This window comes from Balearica regulorum, chromosome 3 (assembly GCF_011004875.1).
Source record: "Balearica regulorum gibbericeps isolate bBalReg1 chromosome 3, bBalReg1.pri, whole genome shotgun sequence".
Lineage (NCBI taxonomy): Eukaryota > Metazoa > Chordata > Aves > Gruiformes > Gruidae > Balearica > Balearica regulorum.
Genome location: NC_046186.1, coordinates 98,668,217 through 98,686,552, shown reverse-complemented (window position 1 = coordinate 98,686,552; position 18,336 = coordinate 98,668,217). Strand labels below are relative to the sequence as shown.

Sequence of the window (18,336 nt, the reverse complement as noted above, 5' to 3'; positions counted from 1 at the left end):
ATTTTTGTTGTGCGTGTGAGATCCAAGAAATGGCTATGTACTATACATTTTTGTAATCCTTTTAATGTGCCTTTTAACAACAAGCAGTTCAGGATGTGGTTATTGCTTAGTGTGTTAGACATGTTTACTCTCCTGTTGGGCATTTAAAATGCCTTAAGTCCTCTTTTCCCTATGAATCGTGTGTCAAAATGTTGGTTTGGATATCAAATTCTCTAGTAACCCTTTCATTAGGAAGAGTCTTTGTCTGCCTGAATCACTCTTTTGATTGTTTTGGTTTTTGTGTTCGCCTGACAGGTCTGTCCTACACCTTTCTAAAGCTAGCAGAGAAAAGCAGAGTTGGGAAAACATGTTTTGCATTACTGAGTTTGCAGTCTCACTGTAAGCTTTCTCACAGATTCATCTTCAATGCAGGGCAGAGGGGTGGGGGAGAAAACATGCTTTTCCCTGAGACTGCAGAGTATGTGAATTGCCTTCTCTTTCAACCTATGGGGCAGCCTTCACAGATTTCAGCACAAATGGAAGAAATATCTGATTTCCCATTCCATCTGGATTCAGTTTCTTTCTTCCTCTTTGTATAGTTTCTTAGAGACATTATGGAGCTCACTAGAGGGGCTGCTTACACATGACTATGGCGGCACTGGGCATACTGCCAGAATTTCACTCCAGGAGGCTGCAACAGGAATCTTTAATTAACTTGAACCAAAACACTGAATGGCAAAGAACAAAAGAGTGGGGGTAGAGAAGGAGAGGAGGAAGGGAGGGAGCAGAAAATAATGTTTCCCATACTAGAATCTCCATTTTTGGTCACGATATGACATGATGTCGTCATAGGTAATAATTCCTAACCCCTGTCTTATTCGGCATATTTTGCCTTTCTGCTCATGGAATGAATATCTGTGATTGCCCTCTGTAAAACGTAGTGATCAGTATTCTCTCAACTCTTATACCAACATATAGTTTGATTACATATATCCTCTACAATTTACAAGATTCTAAATATGCGATGACTGAGTCTCCAGCATCTTGAACGTTGCATAACTACACTGTAACATTCTGACAGTGCATAGGAGTTCCAGACATTGAACAAGATCCTACTCTGCTCAGCATAGTACCAATATGGTATGTCCCTGTTCTCCAAAGTTTACATTCTAAGCATAAACAAGAATTAGATAAAGACAGATGAATAACGTAACTACTTACTGAAACAGCATTATTCATTGCTGTGAAATGTTTTCAAAACAGAATGGATAATGTTTCACACTCATTTTGCAAAAACATACAAGATGCAAAGCAGTAGAAAATCAGGCCTGAAATACCTTTCTCCCTTGAGCTCAAGCGAATGACTTGCATGGCTTCTTTGCTGTCCGTTCCCTGGTTAAATATGTGTGCAGAATAATTACTCTAAATGCAAAACTAATGGTGATTTCATGCATATTCATTCAAGTGACTTTGTGATCGAGGCTCTGATACTGTCCTAGCTAATGAGGCTCAGTTGCTCAAATATTTGTGAAAACAAACATAGCAAGGACTTGTACATGCTCAACATGAACTTATTTACACATTCAAAGGAATATTCAAGTGTGAATTGATTTGCCAGTTGGTGGTTTGGCGTGTATTATGTTTGCATCTTCTGGCTTAATGACATACTAAAAAAATCCAGTTTGTGCTATATCTGATGTGAACCAACACATGGTAGCTGGGGACAAGCAAGAGATGCACTTTAAAAGCACAGTCCTGATCCACACTAAAAGGTTAATGTGGACGTACCCAAATTCTAAAGAATTATTTCATCATCAGAAGCATATATACTTTTTCCTATCCTGAATCTCCAAACCAAATTAAATCAAAAAAGTATCCTTAATTTCCTGGTTTAAGATGATGTTTGGTATTGCTGCCTAAACATTTATGGCAAAGAAATAATATTTCACTGCTCTGTAAAGTGATCATGTACTTGCTGAGTATAGTGTGAAAACCTGACATAGAGACAGGTTCTAGAATCCCCTCTAAACAGAAAGATTTCCACAGAGGTCTGAGGTTGTGTCTTCCTCAAGTCACGTTGGGAATACTTGCAAAAGAATTTAAGAATCTTTAAACTGAATGTGACATCTTTGATAAGACCATGCTCAGGTTTATAGAGATTAGGAAGTCTGGGCTAAAAGAATCACTGAATGTGGCTTAGAGTGGTCTCTGGGATTTTTTTTGCAGCTGCCTTCATTGGAAGCCATAATACACTTCAGAGAGGAGGCCTGGAGCTATAATTTATATCTCCACATTTTTATATATATAAATATATATTAAAATATATATATATAAAAAAAAAGCTTTTTATAAGCCAATTTGATTCACCTAACTTAAAAAGAATTATGCGTAAGCTGTATGAGGAGTCCATTCAGAGTGAGAATTCAGTTTATGTAACAAAATTTCTATCTATATCTGCCAAAATACAAACTCTGCTCTGAGTTAGTCTAGTGTAACTACAGAATAACTTTATTTAATTCAAAGGCATTCAACTAGATTTAATGGCATGAGAAGAATTTCTCTTCCAAGTTTTCTCTCTCTAAATATATATATATATTTGTGTATGTGTGCACGTGTGCACGCATAGATACATAGATGGGTAGATACATAGATTGGTATCTGCTACATTACCAAAACATATTCAATGAGGAATTAAGCATGGTTATTGGAACCTGTGAAGAATAAGCATGATGATACAATAGTTGTTCACCTAATCATTAGTATGCTGGCTCATTCTGGATGACGTATGCACTAGAATCTGTTTTAAACATTGAAAGATATTACATATATCTACACTGAAGGCAGCATTAGTTGTTTCTGGCCTTACTCTGGCAGATGGACTAAACTTAGCATTATAAACCAATCTCTCGCGCAGTATAGTCCAACTTAGAGGTTTCTCTGAAATCTTCCGTTGTTATTTATTTCCCTAAAAAATACCAACATGAGAAAATGGTTTCAAATTCCAAGTGACAGCAGAATAAAACCGTTTGAAATCCCTAATCAGCATTTATTCCTCATGTAATTAATTCCACTGAAGACAGTAGAGAGAGAGCTAAGGCAAAGTTAACTCACATTATTTTCATGTGACAAATAACTCTGATTCTTTTGCTACTGGCTGATTTTTTTTAACTGTGTCAAGTGTTCACAATTAGAAGTAAAATTATTGATGTGTATATTAACAACCTTTCACTACAAAGATGAACATGAGCTATCCTGTTCCATTTTCTTTCCCATCAACTTTCTGTTGGAATTTAGCAATTCCTTTTTCTAGTGAAAATGAGTCTATTTTGAGTGACAAATGGCTGTTAGAAATTCTGAATACATGTAGTCCCAACAAAAATAAAATTACCATCATTAGAAATGTAAAAGTTGTAAAATCCCTCAATTCAAAAGAGATCATTTTACGGGAAGGCTCACAGACCTTTTTTCACTGGCTGACATATCCGCACACTCAGGGAGCTTTCATTCCATGGGAGTTGCTCGCTGGTGTGCCAGTACTGCTTTCCAGTTTGCTCCATGATGACAATTCCCACTAGTGTCCAGGCATTCCTAAATAAGGCCCAACACTTCTCTGCATTAAAATTCTGCCTTACATCAGACTTCAGCAATTTTAACTTATAAATAAATAAATAAATAAGAAGGATATCTGAGAATTCTCTTAGAGCAGAATTTAAATTAAATCTCCTTATTAATGATGTATGGATTTCTTTCATTGTTTAGGAGGCCTGTGAGCAGTTGAAAGAAACAAGAAGGCTTTTAGTAATGGGCACTAACAGCACCATTGTGCTTGCATGGAGGCTCTTGGCCATTCAGTGTCACAGGGTCAAAAACAATCCAAGCTCCCACACCAAAGCAGTCCGTAGAAGGCCACACAGACCTCACAACACTGAATCTTTAGAGCTTGGGTGGGTTTCTGTGAGTGATGTGTTAAGTTCAGCATTGGGAGGTAGAGAGGAAATTAATTTTTATTAAAGTTTAAATGCATTCAAACTTCCCACGTCCATTTTTGATTTTCTGAGTTAGGCTCGAAATCTGATGGGAACAAGCTAAAGCATGAATTAGAATTACTATGACAAAGACTTCTAATGCTTTTTCTTCTGGTTGTCTGGCACATCTCTCTGTAGAGCACTGGGCATAGTGTTACTGCCTTGCAAGTAATAGTGATAGAAATCATAGAGGTATACAAAGCAGGGGGAGGGGGGGAGAGGAAACAGGACTAAGAAAGGAATTTATTTGACTTCAGGAACCTTATGAACCATTGTATTTAACTGCTAAGAAAATATTTGGGTCCTTTTTTATCTGGTCCTCCTCTCCTTTTCCTAGCTTTTGCAATGTGTGACCTGGATGGATGCTTTAAGTTGCAGATGGCAGTCGAAGAAGTCTCATCTACTTCAGAGGGAAGCTAACTGCATATCCCTGCGTAACTACAAAATAAACAGTAAGTTCTGTGTTTTGCTGCATATTATCAGGAACAGGTTACAGATGTATGTTGATTATACATATACAATTCCACGATATGTACAAGTTCTAAAAGGCATGAAATTGTTGTGCTGTTACAAAGCACATAATTTATACTGATTTGTTGTGTCAGTGAAAAGAATTTGATAACCCAAGAGCTCCAGATCCTGCCAAAATACCAATATATTATAAAAATTACTTTTTTTTTTTAAAAAAAAAGTATGCTATCTCATTCTCACTGCTGTCAGGGAAATGTAATAGGATAGGAGAAATAAAAAGCTTTTCATGCACACAATAGACATCAACGTTCCTATTCTGAATGCATGTAAAGCACAGTGTTTTTTTTCTGAAGTTTACCTTCTCATTCACGAAGTTTTATTTCTCTCTTTGCTTCACAAGTCTGGCAAGACTTTCTCTTCAGTGTTTACTATTACCCTATTGCAGTCTTTACCACATAAGTTTGAGAAAGTATTTTTGTTTCCTGAGGGTTCAGAGGTATTACTCTAAAACCAGTTTTTGTTTCAGTCTCACATCAGAACCATGCAGGAGGCATTCGGAAGCGTAAGGAGCAAAATCGGTAAATGAGGACTTCTATTTTTGACGGATGTTTTAAAGTAAAGAATATTTAGCTTGTGTTTTGAGTGAAACTAATGGTAAACCACAGCAGATCTGTTAGTGTTTTGTACAATGATGTTCCTAGATTAGAAGTAAAATTTCTTTGTGAGGGGGCTAACAATACTGCAGGGGGCCATCTTGCTTCACTGAACTGGAACGTCCAGTCTTTTGAGAGCACTCACACGTTAGGTCGTAAGATTACTCTCACTATAGCAACCCTCTCCACTACAATCCTTTCTTTTTTCTTTTCTTTTTTTTTTTCTGGTTCTTGTTTTGTTTTTTGCTTTTTAAAAAGAAGATGCTTTATAAATTAGCCCTGCCACTACCTATTATCTTCCCCAACACCTTTTATCCTTTCTCTTCCTGAGCTTCCTCCACCATCCCAGCCAGTTTCAGTTCAGTTTTATTCAGTATTCAGCTTCTGCACTTCAGTTTGTATATAGAGTTGGTTTTTTTTACAGAACTGAGCAAGGTCAAGAACGTGGTGCTCTTTATCCTGAAATATCAGTAAAATGTCAAATTAGAAGATTCAAGGCTCCTCTTGATCACTTTGATATTCAGTTTCTCTGAAAACTAGGCTTTGTTTCTATGACCCTCTAGTCGAGTGATGGGGCAGTTGTGAATGAAAAGTAGATACTCAATGAAATGGTTTGAATCTCATACATCTGATGAAAGTGCTGTACTATTGAAGGTGTCAGAGTAATATTAATCAGCTGGTTGGTATCAAAGAAGAGAAAACCTGAACATCAATGAACAGCTGTCTTTCCAAATAAAAACACCTTAAAGAGTAGCATGACTGAAGTCTGGGGATGAAAAAAAAGGTAGATCTTCAAGAAGTCTTTGAAAGGCCAAAGCAAGCTGTTTGAGCCTGACTGTACACAGGGAACCTTCAAGGTTCGTGGGTCCAGTACTTGTATCCAAATCCAGCTGCTTGCTGAGTGGAGAAGAGGAGCCTGATCTATGATCTTGCATGAAGACTTTTTTGCAGTTTGTCTAGATTCATAGGGGCACTGATAGGTACCTGTCCTGAATATATCTGTTCCTGAATATTCCTGATCCTTCAGTCTATAGAGATTCTTCAAAGGCAGGAAACAGGACAGAGAACACAATTTATATTCCTGTTTCTATTTTTGACACAGACTCAGGCATACAATAAAACTATAAGGACAAATTTATAGCAAAACACATTAGATATGAGAAAAACATAAACTGGTTATTACAAAAGGTGAGCTCCACCATAAGTATCTAACACAGTACAGCTTATCCAAATAAAGATTTATCTTTTCTCCAACCTTTTGACAGCTAGCTGGCAAGTAAAATCCTGTTCAAGAAGCTGTGTCAAAAGAACAAGTTGGGAGCAGTGTTTGTTTTAACTGAAATATATACTGCATGCCTAATCCAAGTACAGAAAGCAAAAATCTAGATTATGCGATGCACCTGAGAGAAGGGTTTCTGGACCTCAATCACTGCAGGAAGGGAGAGCCATTATCTTAGCGATGAAGTCTGCTTTTGTCCCTGGAGAAATAAAAAAAAATGAGCTAGCCAACTACGTATGAGCCGGGTTTAGGTTGCCGACCCTTGATCGGGTGTTGACAGAAGCTGGGAAAAGAAGAAGGAGGCTTTCTTGGCTTGAATCTTATATTCTGCCAAAGCTATTTTGAAACTAAGTTGGAAATTTCCTTGCAACACCATATGTGATAACAAAAGTGACCTTATAGACAAAATATTTAACTTGCTGCTTCAGGAACCCAGATGGCTGTTCATATAGCTCAGCATAAAAAGCAAAAGAAGGAAGACAGTGTATCATACTCTGCTGAGCTGCATAATGGCATGAAGACTCAAAAATATTTAGTCATCCATCACCAACATACAGTATTACAGGTACCTTGGATAAAATTTCTAGTGTTATTCTTCGTTTCATTCTTCTTTTATGTGACCTTCCATCAAAGGAGTGAAACGAGTTGGCCCTTTTAGCAAGAGCAATACAGTCTAATTTGGGGCCAGTACTATTAACCAAAAAGTGTCCTTTACGGCAAGAATTTTTGAGTTGCTCGGTATGTGCAGGGAGTATTTTCTTCACTGCAGCTTTATGTCCCTTCACATATTGATATGGCTGATCAGGAGATCACTAGGCTTTTTTCCAGTGCACTGAAATTACATGGCTGGTGCAGCTGGCTCAGTAGCTGGACTGGCCTCAACACGCACAGTCCAGTGTGGCGGGAGTGGGATAAGCAGGAGTACTTGTCACTTGACAGAGGAGCTGCCATTGCACAGTCCAGCTCTTCCCCTTTTCCATCCTTACGGTATCTCCATCAGTCCCTGACACAGGCCACAGATTTCAAATTATAGTAGAGCTGGCAATGGCAAATGGTTGTTGCTTCCATGTGAAGAACACTTTGGTGATCTCAAACCATTTCCTAAAATAGAAGTCAAACAGCACAGAGTGATACCTAACTGGGCAGTCTAAGGGCAGAGTCTAGGATATTTATGACTGTACAGAGCGATTTATCTATTAACCCTAGGGATCGTCCGTGGCAGATGACACTACAACAATTGGAAAAGCAGCCTGAGAAAGCTTGCTGCCCTGCACCAAGGCCTGCTTGGTACTGGTTCTGCAGCTGAACAGAGCTGCCAGTGTCACACCTCTGGTACGTTTAGAGAATGAAATGTTAAAGCTCCAGTTAATAATGGCTGCTGATGTCGGAGTCAGCTAACTTTGGTCAAGCAATAAACTTGGAAGTCTTTTCCCCCAAGGGCTTCCTTTTTTGTCTCTAAAACAAAGGAAAGTGAAATGAAAACAAGAAGTGCAGACTGTATAGCAGAACATTAACTGACCGAGCCAGCTGTTGCTCTGATCCTGTTATTTTTGTAGCCCAGCCTATTCTGACAGAAGGAAAAGCCTAAGTCTGCCTACAGACCTGTTGCTTTTGATAGCTAGACAGGGCACTATACACTAATACAATATTCTTTAGCCCTGTGAACCTACACACATATGATAGGGAGTCTGAGCTGCCAACAATATATAGTGGTTGAAAAAACATTTGCTATTTATTTACTTCTACTAGCAAAAAAGAATAGTGGGAGTAGTTTGACTAACTCTATTGTTTAGGTACTCAGTCATTAGGTGCTTCGTTACTTTTAACACTTCCAAAAGTGCAGCAAGTTATTTACCAAAGATTCCAGCTTCAGCAAAGATGCCCTCCAGCCCTGTGAACTTACAGCTATTCATGCACTAGTGTTTTAATGAAAGCCAGGCAAATATCTGACAGGGCTGGGTTGAGGTAGTGGTGGTGGGGGAGGTTTCGATTAAAATGCAATACAGCACCAAAGACAGTGACAGAGACTAAACAAGAGGAAAGTCTTCCCTCCCTGCACTCATTTAGCAAGCACATGGAAATAATTGTTGGCCCAGAGACATATCTCCATAATTCCCATTGTGCTTCAAGAGCCAGCATACTGGCCGTGCACACCCTTACAGAGTGCTGCGAGTATTGGAATGCAAATCTGCACACCGAGTGTCAGGATTTACATAGCCAGTATTCTCACAATAAGCAACATTATCAATTAGAACAAGGCTGTCCAGACCAGATCAACAGCCATGGAGCTTGCAGTAGTTCATCAGCATGGGAAAGAATTTTTGTAAGTGAAACAGCTCTCCTGTATTTAAAATAATTGATTTACTATTCATGCTTGATCAAGCCTGTGTTTAATCCAGTGTGTTAAAATAAGGAGAATGTGCTTGTCAAAACAAGTAAGGGCAACTCAAAAAATTCAATAACGTGTTGTTGATATTTTGATAGAAATGATTTTTTTTTTTTAAGTTCATGAATATTTCGAAGAAAATTGTGCCTTGCTTTTGACTAGGTCATAAAATGACCAAAGCCAAGAATTTTCTTCTATGATGAGCTTCATCAATGAACTGAAGAAGGGTCTAAGCTGTGTGTCATGCAGAAATGTCAAGTTGCTTCTCTCTCAGTGTGCCATGCCACTTGAGGTGACAAAAGCAAGCAGGTAGGTGACAGGGCCGGGGCAGGGAGGCAATGATGCTCGACTCTGCCAGGGAGCATGCTGTCCAGCCTTGCTCTTTCTCCATGTGCTGATCACAGCAGGCAGCAGATCGCCATCTCCATCCCCAATGGCACTGCCTCCCCACTGTTTTCTGACCCCACATGCTATATGTCATGACTGCATCAGCAGCTCACAGATCAGGCTGCCACACTGCCTGGGATCGTGGAAGGGGAGAAAGCCATAATGACATAAGAGCAATGAGATGCAGGGGTAGCTGCCAGGGACTCAGTTACATGAATCAAAGCATAAAGTGCCACAGGTCTCAATTCTAGTCTCTTTTGTCCAAGGCAAGCAAGACAGACTGATTTATCATTTATATAAAAATCAAACTTTTAGTAGACCGAGGTTAAATTTTGCTTTGGGGGCATGTTTGGATTTGAATCGGCATTCTGGAAAATACTCTAATTTACATCCACAGCACCAAAATGCATTGCTGCAGACCTCACTTAACTTCATTAAGTGAAGAGGACTGTGTGAAAATCAGCACTTTCACATCCAACAGGGTCTCTCAAACTGGGACTCTTTACTCACACTGGCAAGACAGGTAACACTTGGGACAATGTAGTAACAATAACTAATGGAAACAGAAGATTCTGACCCAGACTCCTGTATGTTTATTTAAGGAAGAAAAAGAGATGTAGTTACTGCGAATTTAGGCCTTTAGCTCTGCAGCTATTTTCTTGCTTTGGGATAAAGACAGAAGGCTCATCAACAAAACAGCTTTGCTAAATTCAGAATAACGACTGAAGTTGGAGCATAAGCTACATAGACCCACAGTGGGTGCACTTGAAAGGTGTCACTGGAGGATTGAAAAATGATTTTTTTTTCACAGAAACACAGAAAATCATTTCTAAATTGATAGGGAAATAATCGATTTGAGAACTACAATTCTACTTTCACTGCTACTTTTCATATCACACCCTTTCAAAAAGAGAAATTCAAAACTGGAACAAATCAGTTAATGTTATATATATATAACGAAATAGAATTTTAAAATGACCATAGTGAACTAGGTGCATGTGGAAATATAAAAATATAAACACTGATGCTTTTTATCAGAAAACAACACAGGAAATTAATAATGTAAGGTTTTACCATTCTATCTGACAAAAGAAGAAACAGATGTCACAATGAACTCTTCTGGTAACTTTATCGCATGGAGACTGTTTTCATCAACTGCATCAAGATGCAACCACTTAGAGCAAAAGCAGGGTGCAACTGCTTGATTTCTCCCACATACACCCTACTTTGCTGTTACTGCTGTTGCCTCACTATCTTGATCATAAATTGAAGTTGTTTATAACTTAGAGCTGGGAAGTATCACCAGTGATGTAAGTTTTCTTGACACACAGTTCTAAGGGATGGTTTTACCACATTCTTCACAGCCCTTTCTTATAGACATGGCACTATGATTTGAAAACAATAAAATAAAAAAATGACTGTAGTAGAAATATTATTGCATTTCAACAGGATCTACGAAGTGAGTCAGAACTAGGTTGGGAGTATTTCAGGGTTTTGCTGTCAGATATGATTCAAGGACCAAAAAGTTCACGCTCTGAGCCTGAAGGTGTAGTCCTAGAAGAGTATGATTGCATGCACTCGAGAACACATAGTCAGGATGTTTGCTTAGAAGCACCAAAACTTCAGCCCTCTGTTAATGCAGTAGTGCCCTTACAAATGATCTATGATACTCTATTCTGTTTACAAACAGAGCACATTGAACCAGCCAGGTTTAAGCCTGTGCAGAGAAACAAACTGGTGAACGGTATTGCTAAGATTGTGCTCCAGTATTTGTGAGAGAACCTGAATGAAGAGTTACCAATTAAAATCCTACTAATGATAATACAGTTTGGTTACCTGCAATCAGAAAAAAGTCACAGCTGAGTTTTTGATTTCTTCTTCATTTCCTAGAGAAAATATGCTGCACCAGACCAATAGTCGAGACTGCAGGTCTACTCTCACAGCCCACCTGTATGACAAAGGGAAGGCCAGTCCTGGAATAGGGTTTGTGTCGCTTTGTCCCCTCTGTCTCCCATATGCAAGCGGCACAGCTAATCTGCAGAGGGCATTAAAGGCACCAACACTGCCCTCTGATTCTTCTTCTCTGGCTCGTGAACAAGCTCAAACTGAGCACAGTAATGCTATACCTGGCAGCAAGGATGTGGAACACCTCCCCTAGAAAGCACCAAGGTGTAAGGAATTGCTGCATTCCTTCCTCACCACAATTTCCTTCCTTTTTTTTTTTTTTTTTTTTGGTGCCAAAGGTGTGAATGGTAGCCAGCAATTACAGCTATGTGTTTCTGTACCTTTCTTGGCCTCCTCTACCACCAGCTTCATTCCGAGACTGTTGAAATCTCTGTTGTCACTACACTTCCAAGGTGTTATGTCTTCTCTAGGCTCAGTCTTAATGTCTGTGTAGACTGCAAGTCATGCCGAAGGTATTTTGAGTCATTGTTTATTTTACCAGTTATCACAACCTTTTAAGGAGCAAGATGGGTTAAATAAATAATGTAATGAGCTACTAGCAAGTCTTTTCCTCTCCCCCACCCCCAATGTGCAGAATAGTGATCATTGAACCAGACTGTAAATTAACTGTAATTAAGGGGGGGGGGGAAGGGAGGGGAAGGCGAAGCAAAACATTAAAAAAGCAACTTTGAGCTTCAGAAAGGTTGTATCCCAACGAAAGAGTATTGTCCTTGGTGGAGTTAAATAAATATTTTCTAGATGAATATTAGGTATCCACTAATGTCTGTTTAGTCCACCCTGATATCCATCCTTCAGTTATCCTGTTATCAAAATGAGAGAGAGCCAGAGAAAAAGAGAGAGACTTTCCCTTTAATTTGCTTTGCACTCTGATGGTTGAAGACAAGAAAAAAACCTTTTTGGCTCTCTTGAACGAACGGTCAAAGGTACCTTCGCGGCTCCTTCACAGGGTGACCTAATCTGTGACAACTGTAGCTAATCTGATAAGAAGGCCCGCATGTGTGCTAATGTGCTAATATGAGGGGATTCAGAGCAGTCAGCGGTCGGGAAAAACCACTGCTTCCTAAATGGACCCTCCTATGCAATAGCCCTGGCAACATATGCGCATTTTAACACCCGCTTAACGGGGAGACAATGCGGTGGCCTTTGTTGTGCAACACAGAGCCCCGGTTGTCCTGGTGGGAATTTCTGCCTCACAGGAGACATTCTTTCAGATGGGATGGAAGGGGCTGGTGGCCTGGGCACGGCCTGGAGCCTGGGCTGCGAGGACTGCACGGCTTGGCAGAAAGGTTACGTGTACATGTGCAAAATGAAAGCCCCTCTGCTTATTCCTTCCCTCAGAGGCTGAAAACAGAGGTAACCCCTGCGTGTGTGTGTGTGGCAGGGAGGAGCCAGAGAAAGGGAGGAATTGGCTTAAACATGTTGGACCAGGTCTCTAGTCAGGCTAAAATCAGCTTGAGGACTACAGTGCTTTATCTAACAGAGCTTTAATCTGGTTGACACCAGTGTGTAATGTTGTACTATGCTTTATTTTATATATTGTCCTTGGAGGAGAATTTTTAAGTGCTCCACTGGAAAGACTAAATCTTCTTGCCCCCTTGATTGTTTTATCACACCCTCAGAAAAATTTGTCTGAGAGAGGAGAGGCAACTTTTAGTATAGACTGTGCAATAGGGAAGAAGACTGTATGGACATCAAAAGTTCAAGAGACAGGCTGTCAAGTGTCTTCAACATTGGTCATGGTTTTGGTGTCTTCTGGACACAAATGTGCCCTGCAGACTGCAGGATCCTGGTCTGTTCCCCACTTTTCTTTTGTTTTCAGGTGTCCCACAGCCTAATGCAAAATGGATATAAAAGTGTGATACATACCTGGAGACTAAGTCTACTCACCTAAGAGAGAAAAGTTTACTAACCACCCCCTGTGAGTGGGGAACAGACCGGGGTTTACTAACCACTCTTGTGAGTGTGCCTTTGTCCAGTTGGCGCCCAGCGTCTTTCCAGTATGGTTTGTGTCGGAACAGTGCAGTTACCCTCAGCTTGACAAAAGCTGACAGACAATGGGCACAAACTGAAATATAGAAAATTCCATTTAAACATAAGAAAAATACTGTTTCACTGTGAGGGTGACCAAAGACTGGAGCGGGTTGCCCAGAGATGTTGTGGAGTCTCTACCCTTTAGAGACATTCAAAACCCAGCTGGACGCTGTCCTGGGCAACCTGCTCTAGCTGATCCTGCCTGAGCAAGGGGTTGGATGAGGTGATCTGCACAGGCTTCTTCCAGCCTCAGCCATTCTGTTGTTCTGTCACCCCAAGAGCTCAGTGTATTCCCCACCCACAAGTCTCATTCATAGTTATTTCTTTTTGATTGACAGCACAATGACAGTAGCAAAGGGAAAGCAATACTAATATTAGCTCTTTTATCTCAAACAATATTCCTTTTTTCACCATGAGAAAAACTATAAAACTTGGGAAACATCTAAGCTGCAAATATGGCCTCAGAAAAGTGCTCACCCAGAGCACTTTGGTCCAGCACAGACCAGACTTCGCCAAATATTCCCGTAAAAGCATGACGCTGGTTTTAAAGCTGTGGACTTTTTAGCCTTCTTGCATTTAAAACATATTCCCACAGAGCAGTAGCAGAGCTGACAAAAGTGGTGGGATTCATCAAATACTGAGTCCTGTCTGGGGTACCTGTAAAACAATATTATTCTTGCTCCTTAAAAACCATTTGATTTTTCTCAGCTCTCTGAAAGTATTGGTGAGCAAGAATAACTGTTGTAAATGTTTCTAAATATGTAAATGGAGAAATCTTATTTATTCCTTTCCACTTTGTTGTATTCAGGGATACTATTTTATGTTTGAGTTTTGAATGCATAACAATTGACCCCTACTGAATAGTGACGACATTTCCTCTCAGAGGAAGTCCTGAGGGAAGGAAGGTCCCGCATAAACAAACTTCCACTCAGTACAATAGAGTAGCCCATAAATGTGACCATTTTTTCAGGGCATGGGTGAGGCTGACACTCTCTTCCTGCTCATGCAGTCCAGGGCTTATCGCAGTCCCATTTCCCTGTAATTTAAATGTTTGCATAGCTCCTAGTTCATTTGTATTTTTCCCCACACAGTGCAGATGTATCCCATTTTCCTGTTGCTGTGGAACACAGCCACAATTTCCAACAGTGTTACATAAATGACCATCTGTGGTAAAAAAAAATGCTGATGCACAAGATTGCAGTGTGAGAATTTTAGCTAGCTAGCAAAATTTATGCTATTAATACTTTTGACACTTCCTGACAATAAAGGCAAAATGCAGTGTTCCCTCTGTTTTGGCATACTGTAGCTATATGATAGACAGCCACTGTTGCTGCGTGCAGGGAAGAATCTCCAGGGAAAAGTTAAATAAAACTTAGCTGCCTATGCTTAGCTTTCCTTAAGCTTTTCAGAAGAGCAAAGGCAGACTAAATTAATGAAAAGTTATTGTACTTATCATGAGAGCAGTATCTAATGCATGGAAATAAAGGAGAATACTAAGATTTCATCAGCATGTTTTTGGCATCTCTGCATTTGCTGACTCCCAGAATCAGCAGTGCTGGAAACGCTGAAATCCATTGTACAGATCTCTGCTGCTGGCACGACAGCTGTCCTAGTAGATGGTGGCAGTTGTAAATTGCTAATTGGGATCAGAGGAAATGAAGATCTTGTCAGTGACTTTCAGAGAGACTTGGTGCCATTCCAAGTGCTAAAGGGGCACAAAGGCTGGGTTTTTTCTGATCACCCCAAGATTGACACTTGCTGCTTCATCCTCTTCAAAATACTGTTGTAGCAATCTTTCCTTTTCCCCGTCTCTGACTCCTCATCCTGTAGTCACTCATCTCTCTTATTAAAAGTTTCTCTTCTTTTCTTAGGAGCCACCTTACCCAGTTAGTCCTGGCTACCTGCTGGCTCCACATCAGGTTTCACTTTCCCTCTGATTTCTTTACGTTCCCCTAGTTTGGTTCAAAGTTCCCCTCAATCACTTTGCTACTCTAAAACCTAAAAGCCACAGTGACACAAATTAAACCTTTCCAGGATGTCTGATTAAGAGTGAAACAATATGTGTTTTCCTAGGGCTTTTTTCTTCCTTTTTTAGCCAATGTCAAACTATTATGTTTGAAATTTGCAGCAAAAAAAGTGCAGGCAGACAGACATCATGTAAAATTTTATTCCGAATGGGTAAAGTTTATGAAGCCTATACACCAGGATCAGATAGGTTTGGGCAATCGTAATAACTTGAGCTGATAGGCATGCACAGTTATATATATATATATGCACACACACGGTCTTCTGATAATCATGCCTGAAGTGCACTCACAAAAGAAGCATATTCATGCACCAACAAGCAAATGCGTGTACAAAACAGAACTATGAATATAGCATGTATCTGCATGCGCTGTGGCATCGGCTTTCTCAAACTTGCACTTTGCACATATGCTTATTTTTCTGCTCTTATAAAACACTTTGAAAGTATCTGTTCTCATGCAAATGTAACTTCTGAGTTCTTTTAGCTGTAGCACTTGAGGACCTATCAAACAATTTTCCACCCTCTGATAGAAAATTATTCTATTGTTACTTTCTACAGATGATTTCTATGAATCGCAGAATGTGATTTAGCTCATTCATAAACAGCAGCAATGGGCAGACATGCCCATTAATAATAGGTTAATAATATTAATTAATAATAACAACAGGCAAACAGTACAAGGAGGAGAGATAATTGTCTATAATATCCAGATCTAGAGAAAATTAATTAAAACAATGGGGTTTTCTTTACCAGTGAGATTCAAATTTCATTTCATTTGAATTTCTTTCTCTTTTCTCTGTTCTTTCTCCTGTAGAAAAGAAACTTTTGTATTGTGGTCAAAGGAAATAATGTGAATGAAAGGTGAGTAATTCACACAAACACATATGCTTACACACAAAACCCAAGAATTATGAGTGTCTCAAAACTGTAGGCACATCTCTTTGCCAAGTTAGGCCAGATTTCCTTCTACTTTTGCATAAGTGGTTATGCAAGTCTCTCCAGTTTTCTTAGTAGCCACTGTGAACTAAACTGCTTGTCATAACTTTAAGAGACCCTGAGAAATCAAAGCACCTACAAAACTTCTGCTTTGGGATTATTCTCAGTAAAATCAAACATCTTCAATAAGCAGTTCTGGAAAAACAATGAATATAAATGTCACATTCAGCCATTCACGTTTAGTTCAGAATACATGTTTTTCTGCCAAAGGGCTCTACATGGTATATAATCCTTAGCTCCTTCAGGATTTTAATCTGCCGTGAAGCATATGGTAAAAAGGTAAGTGTTCTGTAGAATCATTAACTTGCCTAAAGCAATGTGGATGTTCTTTATTTCTTTCTTGAAAGACAAAGAGCATCTGAAAGTAGTTAACAGCCCAAACCCTATAGTTTGCTGAGGCAGCAAAAAATGAACCTGGAAATGTCCCTGCAGGGCTGAGTTTTATGTTAATTAGTCAATTCCCAGGGCAGTGCTTGTATTGACAAGAGTATGTTATTGTTCTGTTTCCTCAGTTAGTACCAGGAATGTAAGAGCACAACATATAAATACATTTATTTATCAGCACCAAAAACATCAGGGAGATTGTGTTATAGCAAAGCTGCAGTGGACAGAAAAATTGCAGAAACCCCAATTCTGATCTCACTCCAGCGAGAGAACAGAATTGTCCTTTTAATGTAATGCCACTCATTGTAAAAGGGATTCCTTTCAGAATATCAAAAGCCTTAGGTCAAACTTTACCTTGTAAAAAGCCCATTCAGTGGCATTCATGAAGAATGGGGCTTTTAGAAGCACTGGGCTCAACCAGTTCCTGGTGCTGAGGAAGGGCAAGATAAAACCAGAAAGCGGTCCAGAAGAAAAGTAGCTGAGGATTTGCTTTCTTCTAAGGGAGTCGTGGAGCGGCTCAGCCTTGAGGACACGGCACTGCTGCTTGTCCCCTCTCTTCCAGCCCAGATGGTAGGCTGCAAACCAGTGTTCAACCAAGGTCAGCCAAGCTCTGGAGAAGCAAATGTCTGGTATGGCACCAGTCCTTTTATGTTTCCTCATACAGGCTCAGTGTGGCTGGCTCCTGGAAACATACTCATGTATGGGATTTTATACACACAGAAGAGGACCTGCAGAAGACAGCATGAACTCTGTATGATTCTGTCCATTGCAGTATTGTTTAGCTCTCTCCATACCCTGTGATCAACTGCTGCTGTGATCAACTCACATGCTGAACAAGGTTAGAGGAAATGAGAGGGGAAATGAGAAACTACAGAAATAGTGTGCCGGAGTAAACCCAGCTGAAAACAGACTTCATTGAAAAAAGTGATTTTTGGATAAGAGTTGGCAGAGGCCTTCCTTCTGCTAAACCTTTGGCACATTAATGTGTCCAGAATCACTCTCCGGCTCTAAGGATGAGTGGCATTAGCATGGTCTGGACTCACACAACCAGCCCTCCTCTTTGTACCTAAATCCAGTTACCACATCCATGCTACCTCTTGGGAAGAGCCTTAGGTCTGCTGCAGACACCCAAACGAAATTTGGTCATTAACTAGGAGAAGCTGGTCAGCCCAGGTCAAAACTGGGCCAAACAACGTGCAAAGAAGGAAACAGACTGCGTGACGGTGCTCAAACCTGTCAGTTTGCCATGATAAACAGAGCCTTTGGAGCAGCATAATGAGATATGTTTCAGCCCATCCCATGTGTTATGTTCAGGGACTGTTCCAGAAAGGGCCTGATTCAAAGCACATCAAAATTGTTTGCAGTTTTCCCAGTGGTTTCAGTGGGCTTTGCGACCTAGTCTTCAACATTTGACAATAATCAGCATTTTCCCTAGAACATACCACTTAAATGCACAGAAATCTAAATAAAAAAAGTGTTCTCATAATTTTGAAATCCTCATCTGGATCTGTTTCTGATTTAAGAAAAAATTAGGTTCATTCTTATTTTGCTCAAACGAGTACATACATCTCTGGTTTAAATAATAGAAAGCAGAAATAGATTTTTGAGGTGATATTTCCAGTGATGAGTTCCAAATTTTTTGGAGGGAGGAGCATGAAAGAATGGAGTGGGAGGTTTTTTTTAAGGTAAAATGACAGTTAATCTAGTTTGAATCTTGATTGTGCTAACTGATTTCTTTTCAGTCTGAGACTTCC

At 39.8% G+C, this 18,336-nt stretch overlaps 2 long non-coding RNA genes across 3 annotated transcripts in view; both read left to right on the top strand.

Moving 5' to 3' along the window:
- Positions 1–4,423, top strand: part of LOC142601084 (uncharacterized) — a 30,828-nt gene extending 26,405 nt beyond the window's left edge. Inside the window, exon 3 of the long non-coding RNA XR_012834682.1 lies at positions 4,342–4,423. This is a non-coding gene — a long non-coding RNA (uncharacterized LOC142601084). The remainder of the gene's footprint in view (positions 1–4,341) is intronic.
- A 578-nt stretch (positions 4,424–5,001) lies between these two features.
- The window catches only part of LOC142601086 (uncharacterized), a 52,051-nt gene continuing 38,716 nt past the window's right edge, over positions 5,002–18,336 (top strand). The window contains exons 1-2 of one of the 2 annotated variants that reach the window (XR_012834685.1): positions 5,002–5,090; positions 16,017–16,067. This is a non-coding gene — a long non-coding RNA (uncharacterized LOC142601086). The remainder of the gene's footprint in view (positions 5,091–16,016; positions 16,068–18,336) is intronic. The other variant, XR_012834684.1, reaches the window with a different exon arrangement.